General features: G+C 40.9%; 1 long non-coding RNA gene across 1 annotated transcript in view; it reads right to left on the reverse strand.

Moving 5' to 3' along the window:
• Positions 1 to 13,412, reverse strand: part of LOC102461462 (uncharacterized) — a 136,064-nt gene that overhangs the window by 29,596 nt on the left and 93,056 nt on the right. Inside the window, exon 3 of the long non-coding RNA XR_003087335.2 lies at positions 1,018 to 1,131. This is a non-coding gene — a long non-coding RNA (uncharacterized LOC102461462). The remainder of the gene's footprint in view (positions 1 to 1,017; positions 1,132 to 13,412) is intronic.

A 13,412-nucleotide genomic window follows, 5' to 3' on the forward strand; every position in this document is an offset into this window, starting at 1 on the left:
CTTAATGCATCCCAGAATCATGTTTGCAACAGTGTCACACTGTTGGCTCATATTTAGCTTGTGGTCCACTATGACCCCTAGATCCCATAATATTAGTATGATTGGTGCTAAGGAAATGAAACTAACACCTTAGAACTAGATGCTCCTGTTTATGTAAACTGGGATGATCACCATTAGTTTCAGTTTACCTCCAATGAGAATGTGGGGCTTAGCAACTAAACTCCTCAGAAAGAAATAACTTTCCAGGTTCAAAATCTAAGGACTAATGGGACATCAAGGGAATGATGGCAGACCTGCTTATTTATTGAACCCAGCCTTTAGGCAAGAAAGAGTTAAGCTTCCATTCCTTGAACTATTAAAAGAACAAACATTCTCATGATAGAACTTTGTTTTAATAAAAAAAAATAACAAAAATTGTAAAGACCCAGAAGATGGACACTTGAGTAAGTAAAAACCTATTCTGACTAGAAGGGTCTGTTTCATGGTAGACATCCAATCCTGCAACCCTTGGGCATGTGTATAGGCTTACTTATGTTAATAAATTCACTGATTTGAATTGACTACTCACCTGAGGAAAATTTACTCACATGAGTAAGTGTTATTGGGCCCTAAAGTTCATTTTTCAGTACTATATTTTTATTCTAATGCTACATGGCAGTCCTTCGATATCTGCTCCCTTTAATTTGTATCTGTATTTGACAGCATATTGACAATTCATGCTGTAAAAGAACCAGGTGATCAAAGCATTTAGTGTAAACAATAAGATGCAGTCTCTAATTATAAATTATATTGGAATCTCAGCCAGAAGTAGTACTACAGGTCAGCAGACAGCACAATTAGTATGTTCATTAAAATGTATTAGATTTCTAAACACAGTAAAGTATAGAGAATGTGATTGGCATTATAGAAGATTAAGTTGCCTAAGTCAACTGGCAAGAGATGTATTGAATACATTTTGACTGGAGTTTTCCAGTGTAATTTTAATTTCTTACACAGAACTTTGTATTACGTACATACTTTCCCAATAGAGTCAGTTGGTCCATTGAGTTTCCTCTCATGTCCAGAAAGTCATCTTCACTGAATATAAATGACTCATAATATAAGACTCAAGGATATAATGTTGAATTGTTTCTGTGGAATATTAAAGACAAAAGTTTGTTAGATAATCAAAATGTTAACCAATTCTTTTGCTTTACTGTTAGGGGAGATTTTGAGGAAGCATTGTTTTGGATTTTGGGGGTTTGATGGTAGTAGCAGTGGTAGCTTTGGTTGTTTATTTAGTCCTATTAAGTTTAAGTTAGAAAGCTAACTTTATTATTTTGAGATAGCATTGCCAATTCTGTCCATGAGCTTCTATCCACAAAGAGATTACCTGTGTCAAGGTCAGCCTAGGTCTTCCTCGTGTAACAGCTGAAACTATAAGTCAAAAGTGTAGCTTTAAAGTTTTCATGAGAGATTGTTGGGTTCTTATTCTGAAGGATTTTGCTGGGTTTCTTTACAATGTTAGAAAGGTAGGAAGCCAGGATGTTCTGTAGTCAGAGCAACACTCTCTGTTGTGTTGTTTCACAGTCTTGAACTTTTCATACATTTACAACAATAGCAAAGCAAATACTGCTGCATACTTCATTTAGGAGAGAAATTCAATAATCTACACATATTTACCTTTCGTATCACAAGGTAAAAAGAGCAGGATGGTGGGACAAGTCCACAGCTCTTGGCTCAGGATTATTCCACTGCTCTTTAAAGTGGTTTCTGCAGTTGTGTATCTCCAGGCCAGGGATACATCTACACTGCACAGCTATTATTAAATATGCTATTCCAGAATAGTTTATTTCGAAATAGCACTTTTATACTGCAGGCAAGCCACAAAATTAGTCTGGCGCAGGCTTCCCTAATGGAGATGTGCTATATCGATTTAGAGCCCCAAGAGGCACTGGAAAGGAATGGCCCTGGTGAGGGACTATTTCAAAATAGCAGTAATGGAGTGTCTACACCCACCTTATTTCGAAATAGCTATTTCGGAATAGGCATTATTCCTTGTAGAATGAGGTTTACAGATTTTGAAGTAAACTATGCATTATTTTGAAATTATTATGAAATAACAGAATTGCTGTGTAGACGCTCACATTGTTATTTTGAAATAATGCTAGGTATCTTGAAATAACAGCGCAGTGTAGACACATCCCTAGATACATTGCAGGAGGAGAATCCCTCTGCACATTCTTGGCATCATCTATTGCTGGACATTCATTCTCTGATTCTCTAGGCTTCCTCCATCCCTGTGCATCATGCCAATGACTTGGTGTCATCCCCCCAGCCATTTCACATGTATGCATTCTCCAGGTAGCAGGAATATATTACACTAGATCTAGTGTAAGTTAGGGGGTAGTTCCAGAGGAGCTGTCAGGACTTTCCAGTTGTTTCCCTCATTCTTCCTCTATCACCCTTGGTATGCAGAGCTGAGTTCCAAATCAATCAATCAATGAATTATAAACAAATAAATAAATACATAAATAAATACATAAATAAAATGCAGCGGCATTGTAAGGGATCTATGCAGCAGTCAGATATTGTTTTCCCTTTCCATACATCCTCCGGTACAGTTTCCATATGCTTATCACACATTTATAAAGAAAGGTGACTGGCTTTCAATTACTAATTCAGCTTTCAATGGGGTTATTTGATACACTTGTCGCTTTTGTTCCTTATTGTGGCTGGCTCTGGGAATTAGCTCTCATTCCATTTGGTGCCCTTTTCTATCAGTTGCTTACTCTATTGCTTTTTTTTCTGAAGCTCTCTCTTCATGACTCAGCTCTCACCCTCCCATTGCCAAAGTCCCATTGGGCAAGCTGTGCATATGCCATGTCAAGCAGTCTTCTGGTCCACCCCAGGTCCAGTCCCACTTTCTCAGTGCTGGTAGGAGAACCCAGATTGCCACACTGCTCTAGGTTCGATTTCAGGAACCCTATGCCTAGTTACCATGGTCTACTCAATCTCAGATCCTGGTGCTGTTTCTTGGGCTTCTTCCTCCTTCACTTCCCTGTCTTCTGGCCCTCCTCTGGCTTTACCAGCCCAAGCTTCCTCAGCTCCCAGTGAATACTTCTCCCTCTCAACTTCTTACCAGACTCTATAGCCCAAGTAAGATTACCACCTGACTGGGTTTTGTTTTGTTTGTTTGTTTGTTTTTAATGGATTTGCCAATTGCCAGAAAAATTATTTAATCCATTGGGGTTTTTTTGTGGGTCTAAAGATTTGCAATATTATCACAGTATCTTAGGATATCTAATGTTAAAAGTCTGTGTCCGGCTAATGATGCTGCAGTCTTCCCACTTCCATAGTGTAAGCCATAACAGATCAAAACAGTTGGAAATACAGCAGTTGTCTGCTCACCAGTATGCAAACATACTGCCCTCCTGAGGAGATGTGTGGGAACGTTACATAATGGGAGATTGGGGCGATAGGGCGAGTGATCCTACTACAACCCTGAAGAGAAAAAGTTAGACTCACAAACTGCACATTCAAAGACAACTGGCTAAACAAATAGACTACTGGCAAAATGTGTAGCTAAAAACCATTCATTTGTTAGCAATGATGTTATCAATATGTGTTAACTTTCTAGCAACTGCAAGTGGCTGTTGAAGGGGTAGAGGTTGTGGGGTTGCTTTGACATTAGGATTTGGGCTCTGGCAAGCTTGCCTGGTGGTAGTGGAGGATAGCAGGCTTTTCTGCATTTCAAAGGTGGTAACCCTATGGTTTATCACCCTAAGGTGGTAAATTTCCTCCTGCCTCCCTTTCTCCCTAGAGAATGACTTCAGTGTTTCTCCCTGCAACCTCTTCCTGCTCTCTGCTTCCTGGCTTTATATAAACCCAGCCTGCCTCTGACCAGCAAGGCTGCATCTCCAGCTAGTCTTTATCCATTCCTGACCCTCCTCCAGTTACAGCCTATAAAGTCAATTGGCCCTTTATAACCTGCCTGGGCCTTTTATGGGCTGGGCATAGGGAGGTTTGTGGAACTGATATCTTGAAATTATGATGAAATAAACGTCATCTACGTCATCGACAGCCTCTACCCACTACAAAATATTGTTCACCAGAAGATCACATGCATACACAGAGCTGCTAGATATCTGCAGACTCAACTCAAAATAATGAGTTCAACATTGATAGCCATCCCCCCTCCCCCCCCCCCAATCATCCTATACAATCAGTCTTGGTAATTTTCTGCAGTGAAAGGAACTTTAACCTCATTTTTCTTTTCAGCAACAATGCCAGCTAAAACATTCTTATTTTGAGATCTCTGGCTGACAGCACCGGATAAGAGCTATGTTTTATTACTTCCTGTGCAATCCATCTTGACAAATAGTGGAGTACCTTATCCATCACAAATACACAAGAAATTTTTTCTTCTGTCTTATTTTTAAGCCAACTGTATTTACATTAAGAAGCCATTAACTATAAAGTGAGCAGGGTGGAGGGGGGGAGGGAAGAGGGGGCTTTACACATTGTGTCCTTTGTCTAATAAGATTAGGATTCAGTTTTCAACTTCTTGCTCAGCAGGTCTGTCACTAGAACATTGTCTCTCACAAGCCCTGGGATGTTGTTTTTCACTTAAATGTCACTGGGGAGGAGATTTCATGCATTTGAGTGGGCAAAATCCCCATGTTCTGTGGCAAAAACAACTGTGTTTGTGCACACATCAAAATATTGAACTGGAAATACTCACTAACTTTCACATGTGATAAAAAACGAACAGTATTTTTGGGCTGATTCAAAGCTCACTGAAGTCAAGAGTAATCTTTCCACTGACTTCAATGGGCTTTAGATCAGGCCGTTAAAGTTTGGCAATTGCAGAGCTGAAGAAAATACCATCTTGACCTTGCATCTAATCTTTTTAATAGGTCTTTGTCATGGGGATACGGCCATCCCCCTCTGGATGTGGGCATCGGCCCCTAAAACCGGATGAGCAGGGCTCAACCCTGCATGAGTTACCAGGTTGGGGGCTTTGCCCAAAGTCCAAACTACATGGATAACCCAGCCGGGCCATCTCAGTCAAAGACAAAATGTTGCTCATCCAAGGCTGTACATCCTAGCGTATGTCTAGACTACATGCCTCTGCCGACAGAGGCGTGTAAAATAGGCTACCCGACATAGTCAATGAAGTGGGGATTTAAATATCCCTGGCTTCATTAAAATAAAAATGGCCACCGCGCTGTGCCGACTCAGCTGATTGTCAGCACAGCACGGCAGTCAAGATGTGGATCAGTCGACAGGGGAAGCCTTTGTTGACCGCTCCTGTAAACCTCGTCTCATGAGGCATAAGGGAGCGGTCGACAAAGGTGTTCCCTGTCGACCAATCCGCATCTTGACTGCCGCGCTGTGCCTACAATCAGCTAAGCCAGCACAGCACAGTGGCCATTTTTATTTTAATGAAGCCAGGAATATTTAAATCCCCACTTCATTGACTATGTCGGGTACCCTATTTTACATGTCTCTGTCGGCAGAGGTATATAGTCTAGACATACCCCTAGTGTCCAGAGTCAGTAACAACATCCTTTTCCCACAGCGCATATGCCTATGGAGCTCCCTGGTTAGAGGCAGAAGACAGCAATGGAGTTACATCCCCCACAAAGGAATCAGGGCCTCCATGTCTCCCGGACACCAGCCCAGGGCTCTATTAGTGACTGTAGCTTGAGCCATTGAGTCAGCAGGGAAAAGCTCCAACTGAAACACATTGACTCCCAGCTTCAGCTCACTTATCAGTTAGCTATCACTTTCCCCTAGGCTACTTCCCACTGCCGTCCCCACAGCTGCAGTGCAGGCCTCCCTCTCTCCTCCCTGGTCTGTGGGTTTCCTACTCCGTGGGGCTTCTGGAAGTGCGGGGCCTTCAGCCTGGGTAGCAGCAGTGGCTTGCTTGGAACAGGCAGTACATGTCCTTTCCCTGTAGCAGCCAGCCCAGACTGAGCTGTTCCATATACCTTTATATGCCTCCAGTTGGAGCATGCCCAGCAGGGCTGTGGGGATGGGGCCTACTCAGCTAGGTGTACAGAGTTAATCCTTGCAACTCCAGTGCAGGGCTGGTACACCCCATCACAGTCCTACTTTAGGCTTTCTCCTGTTTCTATTAGAATCTGCTGTCCCTCTACATGGTTTTACCTCAGTTCATTTTTTATAGCAGTAGCCTTTATTTCTGCATGTGCAACTTTGGGCACACCCACTTTTGAGCACCCCCACTTGTACACACAGGAGATGTATTAAAACACATACACACATTACCTGACTTGCGCATGCAAAGCTGTGAACACACAAATGGAGACATCTTTGAAGCTCCTTTGAAAACTTGTCCTTCGCTGTTTCAGAGGTTCTGGTGCTTAAATTTCTGTTCACTGATACAGAGTGTGTACAGAGTAACTATGTTTTGTGAAGAATGTTGGAGGCTTCTTTTAGAACTAAAAATTATTCAGAATATGCTTGACTCAAAGTAGCTTTATAGCTAAGTATTATGCCCTTTACCATTCACTAGGATTTTATGTTGTTACAGAACAGTTATTGTTATTGACATTCATAACATTTAAGCAGAACCTTTTATCATTTTATTTTAGTAATTGGAGTGACTGCCTTCTTATCTGTAGCTTTCTCTGTCTATATTTCTTTTGCTTCCCAATTATATTCAGTCACTTGTCCCTTTTATATAAAATGCTCATCTCGATGACACCCTTTCAGATATGCAAGTGAATCCTTTTCACAGCGGAGGAGGGCTAAGTGGATAGTAACTTGGCACATTTGGCCTTAATGTTCTGTATAATGTGTGGATTTGTTGTTAATTCATTTTAAATATGCCCAGAGATGTGGACACTTAGACACTTTGAAATAGGTCAAAATAAATATTAAAAGTGAATGAAAAGTCTGAATAGCAGAGTTAGTGTTAATTTAGAAAATATCTCAAACAGAAAGTGCAAAACTGTGGGGAAAGGACAGCGAAAGATCACAATCAAAGGACAGAAACTAGAACAACTAAAAAAAATAGAAAGAATTACAAGGAAAGACATTACTAAAACTGGCTGAAAAGGGTTCAGAGTAAAAGCAGTTAAATTATTTCAGAGTCTAAGTCACTTTTGAAAATGAGGCTTTGGTTTCTAAAGCATTTCTGAACACTTTACAGTTCTATACAGCCTCTCCGTGTATGTCTACACTACAGCACTAATTCAAACTCCTTAATTTGAACTAGGCGTTAGTCCTCATAGAATGAGGTTTACCTAGTTCGAATTAAGCGCTCCGCTAGTTCGAATTAAGTTTGAACTAGAGGTTTATGTATAGACGCTATGAAAGTTAATTCGAACTAATGGCTGTTAGTTCGAATTAACTTTGTAGTGTAGACATACCCTTCTTTATTTTTCTTGTCCAGTGCATTTTATAACATAATATAGACTGCCCCTTTCCCTCCTTCCACAAAACACACACAGTTATTCTCAGGTATATCCCAGCAGTTCTTGAGGCATCTTGAAGTTGAGGCTGTTTTTTATGAAGAAGGAACTATTATTGAAGTACAGAGGGATCCCCAGAAGAGTGCCTTTATAAAAGTTCTGGCACTAGTCAGAAAGTAGTGTTGACTACTTTCCCTCATTTTGACGGCATTTCTCTTCATCTCTGGGTACTGATAAATTATCCTTGGTTTACAGCATTGTGAGATGTGTTGTTTTTTTCAAAGATGTGTGTTTTATGTTATGAAACCACTATGCTCCTTGTCTTTTAAATCAAATTAAACTTGCAACATTATCTTTTCAAATAGCTTAGAGCTTAAAAATCACAATAATGTATGAAAAACTAGCATTTACTGTTGAAGAAAGTAAGGGTGTGATGCTGACTAGGTGATGCTTACTGGTAACTGGTTAACCAGCAGCCCCATGGGACTGGCGGCCGGGGGCTGGCAGCCAGGCCAAGCCAGCCAGGCCAAGCCCACTGCACCACAGGCAAGGGACTGCTCCAGCCCAGGTGGGCTAGAGTGACCTCCCACCTGTGGGATCCCACTTAATTGGTTAACCAGTTAAATGTAATATTTAACTGGTTAACTGATTAAATGTGATTTTACAATCCTAGTAACAAGTAACATTTACAATAACTTATTGAAAATGATTGCAGTAAAAAAATAGTATATTCTGTATTGTTTGCTTTTGTGTCTTTGCTGCACAGTCAGTTCACTGTTGCCCATATATACTTAATGAAAGCCAGTTTCCTACTGTTGTTTCTTTGAGTCTCTCACAACAGGAGAGAGAATTTTTCTCTATTGAAATGGGTAAATGTAATTACAAAATAATAAGAAATGGTAGGGCAACTCACAGGGGAGGTGTAGGCCATGAAACTAGTATTGTATTTTGTTTTACACATCTAGTTTTCAAATTGAAACTGTCCTCTTAATTTTCAAAACAAATGTCCTTCCAATATAAACAGCAGCTCCCAGTATTTTGTGCAGATGAGTCAGAATCAGTGGAATGGGGATGCATCTGTATTGCTTATGCTTCTACACTTGACACGCATGTGACTTCACATCCCAAATCGGGATTGAATACAGGCCCAGATTCTCTGCTGCACTACTGTTTGTTAGGCTCAGCAGAAAGGGTGAGCTGTCTGTTCAGTTCTAAATCACGTCAGGGCTGGCTCCGGGCTGCTTTAACAAACACTACACTCCTAAGTGAAGTAGCTGAGCAATCTGGGGTTCAGTTGGCTTAAGATCAATGGAAGAATTATTTTGTCAGCCTAGCTGCCACCTGTCAGGAAGGTGGATTTACCTACCCCAATAGGAGAACCCTCCTAGGCAGTGACTATGCTGAAGCACTACAGCAGTGCAACTGCAGTGTTACAGCTGTTCGGCTGTAGCATTTTAAGCACGGACAAGCCCTGTGTTGTGCTTTCTCTGTTTCCATCTCTTTGCTCCAGCCTTCTCTTCCTCACTCTCTTGGCATGACTGATGTATTTGCTGCATTCCACAGAGGACCTAGATTGTGCAGGAGTGGGCGGTGGGAATCAGCAATGTTAAATCAAAGCTCTCTGTTTAGATTTTGTCATAGAAAAAGGAAGCATCAAGAGGAGTGAGCTCCCCTGAGAACTGACCAAAGCAGAGGGGTAGTCAATTGCAATCAGCATTTCCCTTTGAAATGTTCATACCGAGGAACTATGTTCCAGCACAGTTTTAGCGATGGTGAGGCTCCTTACAGATTTCAGCTGGTTCGAAAGCTCCATCAAGATCAGTTTTGTTATTTTAATTGAAACCGAATACAGAAAGAAGCCCAGCTACTTTCCATTGAATATAGCAGCTGAAAGGATGAAAGAGTAAGGGAGCTGAGAAATAGCATTGCTGTTAAAAGGAAAAGTGCTTTAGGGATTTAGGCTTCACTTGTTGCTGCTGCTGCTAAGTATATCTTTTAAATGCTCTGTCAACATAGATGAAAAGAGCTATAAACTGGCTTTTCCCACTGTTTTTTCTCATCCTATTTATACAGCAGGTTTGTGGACTCTTATTATATAAATGAGATCTGGTAATAAGCTTGTCAATGTTACTGTTATTTATTATTAGATGTTCTCATGCTTTGTGACACATGAGTCAACCTAGTCTTTCCACCTCCGTATGTCTCATGCCATGTTTCTTGCTCTGTTAGATTCGGTTTCCATGACAGCAGCATCTTTCTCAATGGTTTTCTTAGATGTCATCTGTTGTCTGCCTCATTTCTGTCTTCCACCAGGTGGTATTCAATCAAGACCTTGTCCAGGAATAGTTTTGTAATACCCATACATGTTCAAACCCTTTCACCCTTCCATCTTGAATCATTGTCAGTGAATAGAGACATTGGCTATGGATGGGACCAAACATAAGCCAGAACGTGAAATGTGAAATACTAACCCCTTTGAACTTGGAAGTGATTTGGCACTGATGATCTGGAAGCAGCTTGTGAGGACATAAGTGAGTCCCTAAGACAGCCTTTTATCCTTTATAGGATACTCTGATCTTTCATTAAAGAGCCTTTTTCCTTGCAAAGATGGCCCTGATGTTACCTACTGTTACAATTAGTTTATAAAACAATCTGTGAGATTCCACTTCTGCAATAAGATGCTGGGAGCCATTAAGTGAATGCATTATATATCATAGAATAGAATCATAGAATACTAGGATTGGAAGGGACCTCGAGAGGTTATCGAGTCCAGTCCCCTGCCCTCATGGCAGGACTAAGTACTGACTAGACCATCCCTGATAGACATTTATCTAACCTACTCTTAAATATCTCCACAGATGGAGATTCCACAACCTCCCTGGGCAATTTATTCCAGTGTTTGACTACCCTGACAGTTAGGAACTTTTTCCTAATGTCCAACCTAAACCTCCCTTGCAGCAGTTTAAGCTCATTGCTTCTTGTTCTATCCTCAGAGACCAAGACGAACAAGTTTTCTCCCTCCTCCTCATGACACCGTTTTAGATACCTGAAAACTATCATGTCCCCCTTCAATCTTCTCTTTTCAAAATTAAACAAACCCAATTCTTTCAGCCTTCCTTCATAGGTCATGTTCGCTAGACCTTTAATCATACTTGTTGCTCTTCTCTGGACGTTCTCCAATTTCTCCACATCTTTCTTGAAATGCGATGCCCAAAACTGGACACAATACTCCAACTGAGGCCTAACTAGCTCAGAGTAGAACGGAAGAATGACTTCTCGTGTCTTGCTCACAACACACCTGTTAATGTATCCCAGAATCATGTTTGCTTTTTTTGCAACAGCATCACACTGCTGACTCATATTCAGCTTGTGGTCCACTATAACCCCTAGATCCCTTTCTGCTGTACTCCTTCCTAGATAGTCACTTCCTATTCTGTATGTGTGAAACTGATTGTTCCTTCCTAAGTGGAGCACTTTGCATTTGTCTTTATTAAACTTCATCCTGTTTACCTTAGACCATTTCTCCAATTTCTCCAGATCATTTTGAATTATGACCCTATCCTCCAGAGCAGTCGCAACCCCTCCCAGGTTGGTATCATCTGCAAACTTAATAAGCCTACTTTCTATGCGAATATCTAAATCGTTGATGAAGATATTGAACAGAGCCAGTCCCAAAACAGACCCCTGCGGAACCCCACTTGTTATACCTTTCCAGCAGGATTGGAAACCATTAATAACTACTCTCTGAGTATAGTTATCCAGCCAGTTATGCACCCACCTTATAGTAGCCCCATCTAAGTTGTATTTGCCTAGTTTATTGATAAGAATATCATGCGAGATCGTATCAAATGCCTTACTAAAGTCTAGGTATACCATATCCACCGCTTCTCCCTTATCCACAAGATTCATTATCCTATCAAAGAAAGCTATCAGATTGGTTTGACATGATTTGTTCTTTACAAATCCATGCTGGCTGTTCCCTATCACCTTACTACCTTCCAGGTGCTTACAGATGATTTCCTTAATTAGTTGCTCCATTATCTTCCCTGGCACAGACATTAAACTAACTGGTCTGTAGTTTCCTGGGTTGTTCTTATTTCCCTTGTTATAAATGGGCACTATATTTGCCCTTTTCCAGTCCTCTGGAATTTCTCCTGTCTCCCATGATTTTCCAAAGATGATAGCTAGAGGCTCAGATACCTCCTCTATCAACTCCTTGAGTATTCTAGGATGCGTTTCATCAGGCCTTGGTGACTTATAGACATCTAACTTTCCTAAGTGATTTTTAACTTGTTCTTTTTTTATTTTATCTTCTAAACCTACCCCCTTCCCACTAGCATTCACTATGTTAGGCATTGCTTCAGACTTCTCAGTGATGACCGAAACAAAGAAGTCATTAAGCATCTCTGCCATTTCCAAGTTTCCTGTTACTGTTTCACCCTCCTCACTGAGCAGTGGGCCTACCCTGTCCTTGGTCTTCCTCTTGCTTCTATAAAAAGTCTCCTTGTTTCTCTTTATTCTCATAGCTAGTTTGAGCTCATTTTGTGCCTTTGCCTTTCTAATCTTGCCCCTGCATTCCTATGTTGTTTGCCTATATTCATCCTTTGTAATTTTTCCTAGTTTCCATTTTTTTATATGACTCCTTTTTTATGTTTAGATCATGCAAGATCTCATGGTTAAGCCAAGGCGGTTTTTTGCCATATTTTCTATCTTTCCTACACAATGGAATAGCTTGCTTTTGTGCCCTTACTAATGTCCCTTTGAAAAACTACCAACTACATATATCCTAATTAATCCTTCCAAAAAATCTTTGGGTCCACACTATGATATGGCTATAAATACATAGTTAAGAATGGTAAAGACAGTGGAATAATATCCTCGGATTGTGTTATGATGTAAAAATTGAGAAATGAATATTGTGATTAAGATAATATTGAAATTAATAAAAACTATAGGCATGAATGTGTTACAATAACATAGTCATTACGTAAGATACAATGATATTAAAATAACTGCTGATTGATGACCTAAAATTTACACAGATTGGACCAATGTATTCAACTTTGTATGTATGTTGATTTACAGCAGTTGGCTCAAACGAAACAACTTAATTCAAGAGCAACATTGAGTCATCTGCATGCTTCACTCAGATGCCAGCAACAAATTATAATTTAATTGAATTTTTATAATGCTTTGTAACTGATATTTTTTGAAGATTTTCATGTCTCTGGTATGTGTCATGGCTTGTGCACAGCAAGATGTCAAACTTACATTGTCCTATGATCGTGAATCAAGGAGAACTGATGATGGAACTATTTGCATTTTCATCAACTTCATGGCATTCTAATGTAATTGAAAAAAAAGTCACCCTTTGGCGCATAAAAAGGTTGTGCAACTTTTCACTATAGAAAAAGTGATCTTCGGAAAGTTAGTAGTTGTCTTAATGAATCACAGGGAGATATATTGTACTATTTAATGGCTCTCATTGTTCTTTTAAAACAGACTTGTGTTGGGACGTGCATAGGTGTGGTGCTGTAGACCAGCAGTTGGGCTGTGAACCACTGGCTGCCTGGCTGTGGCAGCTCTAGTGGCAAGGGATGGGATATACTGCCCAGCACATCCCATCCCACCATAGCTATTGTGAGAGACATGTCCTGCCCCACCTATCAGCCAACACTGGGTGGGAGTGGGGTCCCCTCCTGGACATAGAAGAACAGCTCTCTGAGTGGCAGGAGGGCCACACAGAGCCTGGCATGGCAACCTTAGAGTAGCTGCAACATGGAGGAAGTTCAGGGCTAGGTTAGAGGAATGGGGCTGGTACTGGGGAGCTCTGGGGGCAAAGATAATACTGGGGAGACTGTAGGGGTGGGGCTAGTATGGTGGAGCTCTAAGAGATCGGGGGTTCTAAGAGGCAGGCGGCTGACACTGTAGGGCACACTGGGGGCAGGTCTAGTAGTTGGGAGGCTACAGGGGCAGGACTGGCACTGGGGG

The sequence above is a fragment of the Pelodiscus sinensis genome, chromosome 2 (assembly GCF_049634645.1).
Source record: "Pelodiscus sinensis isolate JC-2024 chromosome 2, ASM4963464v1, whole genome shotgun sequence".
Taxonomy (NCBI): Eukaryota; Metazoa; Chordata; order Testudines; family Trionychidae; genus Pelodiscus; species Pelodiscus sinensis.